Below are 8,403 nucleotides of genomic sequence, written 5' to 3'. Positions count from 1 at the left end.
GACTCCTGTCTTAAAAAAAAAAAAAAAAAAAAAAAAAAAAAGGAGAGAGAGAAAGAAAAGAAAAGAAAATCAGGTGTGAAAAATGATTACTGTGTTTAGACTGAGGAAAGAAATCTCAATGAATTACAAATGGAAAAATATAAAAAATGTTCCAAAATCCAGAAAAAATAACACAGTATTTTTACTGTTAATTGCCTGGTTCAACTCTAAGTCATTCTCCAGGTCATTTTGCCAGATGCATCAGATAAGATGCAGCTGATATGTTGAGATGCGTAAGACATGTGAATTCACACGCAGAAATACTCACTGTCCACAGAACCATTATAGTTTTGTGCCCTATAAATACAGAAATTCCTATAAATTCCATTTGTGTGAGTCCTATTAACTATAAAGATCAAAATAGTATAGTGCATTCAAAATAATACTGCTGATAACCAATTTGTTTCTTACAGAAAAAAAAGTCCATCATTTTTGATAAGCCATGATGAGTTGCATGTTCTGCTTAAAATTTTGGCTTTGATAATTGGAAAAGTTTTCCACAAACTAGCTTCTTCTGGATCTGTACATTTCACTTTATTCCTCTTCCTCCACTATGCACATACTCTGGGTGTTAGACACTGTAGCACAGGTTCATAATGTAATACCACCTCTGGCCTTGCTCCTTCTGGTCACCTCACCTTGTGAGTCAGCCCAGTGGTTGGGAGGAGTATTCCTGGAAGCCATTACTACAATGTGAGAACAAGCAATGGCTTAACTACACATGAGTGTGACCGTGAATCAAGTAAATATATCCCACCAAACCCTAATTAAAATTAATGTGTGTCTGAGTTAACATCCCTTTAGCCGGATCCCAAAATGCCCACAGCCACTCAATGCTACATTGTATAAGGGGGAGTTTGATGGAGAGAAAGTGGAGGGAGGGCTTTTTTTGCAGTCAAAATACGTGCCTTTGCAAATTTGACAAAGACCTATGACCAGGGAAGCACGTTGGAGATTTAACTTCTTGGTGTATTTGCCTCTAGATATATGAAGTACAGATACAGCCCAAGGGAGAGTCAAAGAACTCTCAGGGTGATATGCTGCAGACTTAGAGAGCCCAGCATCCAGACTGAGTCAAGCCATAAACATATGGCCAATTATGCAGGGCCCGGAATTCCATAGCCACCCTTCTCTCCCAGGTGAACAGATGGGCGGAGTTAAATCAAATGGAGCCATTGCTTTTAGTAATGAGATTCTCAAATAATAATGCTGCTTGGTCAAGACCACCCCCCGGCCCCCGACACAAACCTGTGCTCTGCAAATACCCTTGAGCCACATACACCTGAGCAATCACGGAGAAGGAGCCTGCACCAGCCCTGGATACCTACCTGGCTTTTTACATGAGAGAAGAATAAACGTCTCTTTTTTCAGTTTCCAGCCTGAACCTCATCCTAAGGCAGGCTGTGGAAAATGTAAGGGAGAGCAAACCCATATGATTCACTGCAGATAGAGGACCTGACCTAAATGGGTGAGATGGAATGGCTCCGCGACTGTCAATGTGAATTCTGCAGTCAGATGTCCTGGATTCAAACACTGTCTCTTGCCAGGCGCGGTGGCTCACGCCTGTAATCCCAGTGATTTGGGAGACTGAGGCAAGCCTGGCCAACATGGTGAAACTCCCTCTCTACTAAAAATACAAAAATTAGCCAGGCATGGTGGTATGGTCCTGTAGTCCCAGCTACTCAGGAGGATGAGGCCAGAGAATCACTTGAACCCAGGAGATGGAGGTTGCAGTGAGCTGAGATTGCACCACTGCACTCCAGCCTGGGTGACAGAGCAAGACTCCATTTCAAACAAAAACAAATACAAATACTGCCTCTGCAACTTTACTGGCTTATGCCAACACCTTTCACCTATATGTGCCTTAGTTTCCTCATCCATGAACTGGGTCCATGAATAGGGTGTTGTAAAGATTAATGAGGTGTTATATATATGTAACACATTTAGCACAGTGCTTGGCACATGGTAAATGCACAGTAAAGTTAGCTGAGATTGCCTGTGTCGTGAGCAAAGGATGAAAGGAGTGGGTATCAGCTTAGTGGGGAGGGAAGCTGTGGAAGTGGAGTGCAGAGTTCTGGAAAGAGAAGGCTACAGACAAATTTCTTCACAGTCTGATTCAAATCTGAAAGTGTCAGCTCCTCAAGGCAGGAAACTGTGTCTGTTTTACTCATCTTTATATTTCTGGAGCTGAAGATAGGGATTGAGTAAATGCTTAACAAATAGTTGGGGAATGAATGAACTCATTAGCCAAGGATGTGTGGATTACCCCACCAATTGGGCCACTGAGCCCAGGGAGCTCTTTGAAACTTGTGTGACCCTGGAAAGATAAATGCACAGTTCATTTTAAAGAGTGGGTAGGGCCCCTGGTCGAATGAGGTCATTGTGGCCTTGTTGGGTGTCTAGCAGCCTCCCTGGCCTTGTAGGATGGGCCAGAGTCCGGTGGGCCACGACTTTATCCAGTTTGAACAGAGGGTGGAAGAAACATCTGTCCAAATCAGGTAACTTCTTGGAAACTTTGCTTTCCGGTTATTAAGCAAATTAATAAAGTTAAAGTTCTTTCAGTGCACAAATAGCTCTTAGTGTCACTGTCAATGTCAACTACTGTTTGAAGGAGAAAACTTCCCATTCACAGTTTGAGCAGAGCTTCTTTGTGAGCCTCAAAACAGAAGAGTTTGCCATTGTCTCAGAATGAGATAGAAGTTCCTTGGGAATGACTGACTTTGCCAAGTAATTTGCCCAACGGTAACCACAAGGTATAATTTCAGTCTTAGGATGAGTAAGACAAATAAGAACAATCCTTGCAGAGCAGCTAGTCATGCTGCCGTGGATGGGGTCTGAATGAACTCAGTTCTGCATGACTCAGGAACTCGGCAGCAGGCAGCTGAGCACCTACTGAGGTCACCCCAAAGCAACCAGAGGCCTGGGATCCATGCACCATCACCTCCCCAAACTATACCATCTAAGAGGTCAAGCTGAAATGCCCAGGGGCAAAAAGAGAGGAAGAGTATAGCTGTGTACTCTTTTCTTAAGCTTGTGCAACCAGCTCTCAGTAAGTCACTTGCCCACAGGGTAGAGAGGGCCATACCCTGCCCATCCCTGGAGTCTGCACCACCCTCGGATATGATCCATCCCCATGTCAGGCCTCTGCTTGCCAGCCTTGCTTGTTTCTTTTCTATGTGTTTCCTTGAAATTTGGGAGGAACACAGCTTTAGTAGGGATCTCAGGGATTTTCCTCCCCCTGGAGAGGGAATTGAGTCATATCATTGTTGAGCAGGAGGACTTGGAGCTCATCTGGTTGACACCTCCCTGATCGATGCAGGCCTGGGAAGGGTGACACAGTTGAGTCAAATAGAAGGTGACCTTCAGAGCAGAAGCCAGGTGTCCATCCAGTAGTTCTTGAGCTTTCCTTTCTGAAAAATCTTGGTTCCTGGCTGAGTGCTCTGGCTCTTGCCTATAATCCTAGCACTTTGGGAGGCTGAGGCAGGAGGAGAGCTTGATGTTAGGAATTTGAGACCAGCCTGGGCAACATAGTGAGATCCTGTCTTTACAAATAAATTTAAAAAATTCACCAGGCGTGTGCCTGGTCCCCTTTTTAAAAATTGTGGTAGAATACGTATATAACATAACATTTGGCATTTTAATCATTTTTAAGTGTGCAGTTTAGTGGCATTAGTACATTCACATTGTCTTGCAGCTGTCACCACCCTCCATCTCCAGAGCTTTTCCTTCTTCCCAAGCGGAAACTCTGTACCCATTAAACTATAACTCCCCTTCCCTGCTTCCCTCCAGCCCCTGTCATCCACCACTCTACTTTCTGTCTCTGTGAATTTGCCTATTCTAGGTACCTCATGTAAATGGAATTGTATAATATTTGTCCATTTGAGACTGGCCTACTTCATTTAGCATAAGGTCCTTCAGATTATTCCATGTTGTTGCATGTCACAATTTCCTTCCTTCCTAAAGCTGAATAATATTCCATTGTATAGATCCACATACACAACACAATTTGTTTATCCATTTATCTGTCAATGGACCCTTGGATTGTTTCCACCCTTTGACTGTTTTGAGTAATGCTGCTCTGAACCATGGTTGTACAAATATCTCTTCAAGATGCTGTTTTCAGTTCTTTTGTGTATATACCCAGAGTAGAATTGCTGGATCATATAATAATTCCATGTTAATGTTTTGAGGAATCCCATATATACTCTTTTTAACAAGTATAATACAATGCCATGGTCACTCCTACAAATAAATGAATCATGACTCCTTAATCGCGTTTAATATCCAGTCACTGTCAGGTTTCCGATTGTCTTATCAATGTTATTTTAAAAATAGTTTAGGCCAGGCATGGTGGCTTATGCCTGTAATGCCAGCACTTTGAGAGGCTGGGGCGGGAGGATCGCTTGAACTCAGGAGTTCAAGACCAACCTAGGAGACATGGTAAATCCCGTCTCTACTAAAAACACAAAAAGTAGGCAGGGGTGGTAGTGTGTGCCTGTGGTCCCAGCTACTAGGGAAGCTGAGGTGGGAGGATCGCTTGGGCCTGGGAACCTGGAAGGTGGAGGCTGCAGTGAGCTGAGAATGCACCACTGCTCTCCAGCCTGGGCGATAGAGCAAGACTCTGTCTCAAAAGATAGATAGATAGATAGATAGATAGATAGATAGATAGATAGATAGATAGATAGATAGATAGATAGAAGGATAGATAGATAGATAGAAGTTTCATTGTTTGAATCAGGATCCAAATAGAGTTCCTATATTACAATTGGTTGGTATGTCTTTCTAAAAAAATAAACTTAATTTTGGAATCATATTTACAGAAAAACTGCAAAGGTGCTACAGAGAATGCTCATGCACTTGTTCTAATGTCAATATCTTGCATATTACTGTATATTTGTCAAAACTAAAAAAGTAATATCAGCACTTTACTATGAGCAAACTGCAGACTTTATTCAAATTTTACTCCTTTTTCTATGAATGTCCTCTTTCTGTTTCAAGGTCCCATCCAGGACCCCATACTGCATTTAGTTATTGTGTCTCAGACTCCTCCCATTGGTGACAGGTCCTCAGGTTTTGTTTTTCATGATCGTGAAAATTTTGAAGAGTAGTGGTCAGGTATTTTGCAGAATTTTCCCTCAATTTGGGTTTGTCCAATGTTTTTGTAATGATTAGCTGGGATTAAGACACTTTGGCAAGGCCGGGCATGGTGGCTCACACTTGTAGTCCCAGCACTTTGGGAGGCTGAGGTGGGTGGATCGCTTGAGGTCAGGAGTTTGAGACCAGCCTGGCCAACATGGCAAAATCCCATCTTTACTAAAAATACAAAAATTAGCCAGGTGTGGTGGTGCATGCCTGTAATCCCAGCTACTTAGGAGGCTGAGAATCACTTGAACCTGGGAGGTGGAGGGTGCAGTGAGCCGAGATTGCACCACTGCACTCCAGCATGGGTGACAGAGTGAGACTCTATCTCAAAAAAAAAAAAACAAAAAAACCTAAAAAGAACTATTTGGGAAGGATTTCACAGAGGTGATGTGCCCTTCTCGTCAGAGTGCATCAGGGGTACATGATGTCCCCACAACATCTCTGGTGATGTTAACCTTCATCGCTTGGTTAAGGTGGTGTCTGTTAGGTTTCTCTACTGGTAAGTTACTAAATTTCCCCTTTCCATACTCTGTTATTTGGAAATGAGGCACTAAGTCCATGATATGTCTGTAAATCTATTTTAATTTATAAAATAAAGTCTGTATAGAGGGGAACCTTCTCTTTCTATCTTTTCTTTTCTTTTTTTTTTTTCCGAAATTTATTTGTTGAGGAAATCAGGTCATTTATTTGTCTCGTACTGTGTCCTGCAGTGTAATGTTATTTTACACCTTCCCTTGCCCTCTGTGTTTCCTATAAGCTGGTATTTGGAACTGGAGGCCTGATCTCCTTCCTGTTTCACTCCTTCAGCAGGACCACTTCCTGAGTAGAGTTGTGGACTTCTGTCAGGAGGCTCCTCGTATCTCTTTTTTGTGAAGTTAGCAGCTATTGATTCTAATAACACCTTTAAGTTCCCTCAGGACTTACCTTATCAAAGTACTTTCCTAAGTGAAGACAGCTCATTTTCTCCCCCCATTGCACATAGTATCTTCAGGAAATCGAAGTTACTGCCATGGTAAAGAACACCGTTATTTTATATACAATTAAGAAGAAAAAAGCACTGCAAATTAATCTACAATACAATGCTTTCTTACATTGTCAGTATAATTTTGAGGCAAACTGAAGAATACCAAGGGTGAGTTACCATTTTCCTTTTTAACTAAACTCATAGTTTTATTTTTCCCTCAGTTGAATCTCATTTTCTAGAAGTCAAGCCAACATCAGTGGGAAGCCTCTGCTGATGGATGCCTGGTGTGCTGATGGCAGCCTGTACAGCATGGGCGTGGGTCACACCAGCTTTCATGGCATGACTTTGGCTCTTCCTTCATCTACCCCACGGATTCAGCAGTTTCTCCTGTCCTTCCTTGCATTGCTTGGTGTGTGGTCTGTTCTTCTGCCTGCTCCTCTGTGACGAGACAGCTTATTCTAATTCTGTGTCTTCGGCATTCTTGCCTAAGTCCCATAAGCACTTGGTTATAGCTTTGCAAGAAAATATAGAATTATAGCCATTCCTCTAGTGACAAATATTTGCTATTCTCCCATTAAATATCTGCCCCACTGCTGCATTTCCATGCGTCACTGCACCCACACCAACTTTTAGTTTCCTTATTGAATCGGGTTACAATCTTTTTGATGCTATTTTATTTTAGGTTCAAGGGGTACATGTGCAGGTTTGTTACATGGGTAAATTGCATGTCGTAGGGGTTTGGTGTACAGATAATTTTGTCACCCAGATAATCGGCATAATGCCTGATAGATAGTTTTTCAATCCTCACCCTCCTCGCATTCTTCACCCTCAAGTAGGCCGTGGTGTTGTTTGTTCCCTTCTTTGTGTCCATGTGTACTCAGTGTTTAGCTCCCACTTCTAAGTGAGAACACTTGGAGACCATGGATTTGGTTTTCTGTTCCTGTGTTAATTCACTTAGGATAATGGCCTCCAGTTCCATCTGTGTTGCTGCAAGGGACATGATTTCATTCTTTATTATGGCTGCATAGTATTCTGTGGTGTATATGTACCATATTTTCTTTATTTAGTTCACCGTTGATGGACACCTAGATTGATTTTATGTCTTTGCTATTGTTAAGAGTGCTGCAGTTAACATACATGTGCATGTGTCTTTACAGTAGAATGATTTACATTCCTTTGGGTATATACTCAATAGTGGGTTTGCTTGGGTCAAATGGTGGTTCTATTTTAAATTCTCTGAGAAAACTTCAGACGACTTTCCACAGTGGCTCAACTAATTTACCTTCCCACCAGCAGTGTATAAGTGTTCCCTTTTCTCTGCCATCTCGCCAGCATCTGTTATTTTCTGACATTTTAATAATAGCAATTGTTTGATGATTTTTTTTTCACATGGAAGTTTTTAGTTTATTAATCTTCTTGTGAAAAACCCACAACGGCCACAGATAACATCATTGCAGCACCTTTACTCCTTCGGCTTTTTGCCAGCACCAACATTGGCTTTGCAGTCCCCCTACTTTTTTCATTCTGTTCTTGCGTTCCTTTCATTGCTTTCTTGAGGTCTTTTTCTTCTCGTACAGGCCATGTCTTGTAAGTCTATGTTTGGGTTCATTTTTCTTTGCATAATCCAGGGAATCGTAAATCTTGCCAAAGCCAGTTGTCTTGCCACCACCAAAATGAGTTCTGAATCCAAATACAAAGATGACGTCCAGTGTGGTCTTGTACATTTTGGCTAGTTTTTCCCAAATTTCTGTGTTAGGCACTGTCACCTTCCCAGGGTGAATGACATCAATGGCCATTTGTTTCCTCTGAAGTCGTTGGTTGGTCATGAACTTGCCAGTGCGGATAGTTACTGTGTCGTTCATGATGGCGGTCTATCCTCAGACAGCCAGGGAAGAAAAAAGCTGGTGATACTTTAAATGGTAATGAAGCTCCATAGCTGTAGAACCAACCATGCACATACTTCAATTGAAGGTGATGCCAATATGAATAGTTATGGTCAAAGGTCGGCATGCACTGTCATAACAACCATGTCAGAGATGCCCGACTGTGAAAGGCTGCCCAATTTCAGATGTGTTACAAGTTTTTAGGCCGGGCATGGTGACTCACACCTGTAATCCTAGCACTTTGGGAGGCCAAGGTGAGTGGATCACTTGAGGCCAGGAGTTCAAGACCAGCCTGGCCAACATGGTGAATCCCCGTCTCTACTAAAAATACAAAAAATTTAGCCTGGCTTAGTGGTGGGCACCTGTAATCCCAGC

General features: G+C 42.3%; 1 pseudogene across 1 annotated transcript; it reads right to left on the bottom strand.

Moving 5' to 3' along the window:
• Nucleotides 1-7,526: 7,526 nt before the first annotated feature.
• LOC112618912 lies at nucleotides 7,527-8,050 on the bottom strand (annotated as a pseudogene). The gene has a single exon (XR_003118139.1). The product of XR_003118139.1 is annotated as a 40S ribosomal protein S24 pseudogene (transcript).
• Nucleotides 8,051-8,403: the final 353 nt, after the last annotated feature.

Source organism: Theropithecus gelada, chromosome 2, assembly GCF_003255815.1.
Source record: "Theropithecus gelada isolate Dixy chromosome 2, Tgel_1.0, whole genome shotgun sequence".
Taxonomy (NCBI): Eukaryota; Metazoa; Chordata; class Mammalia; order Primates; family Cercopithecidae; genus Theropithecus; species Theropithecus gelada.
Note: the sequence above shows the minus strand (reverse complement) of the source record. Positions and strands in the feature narration are given on the sequence as shown.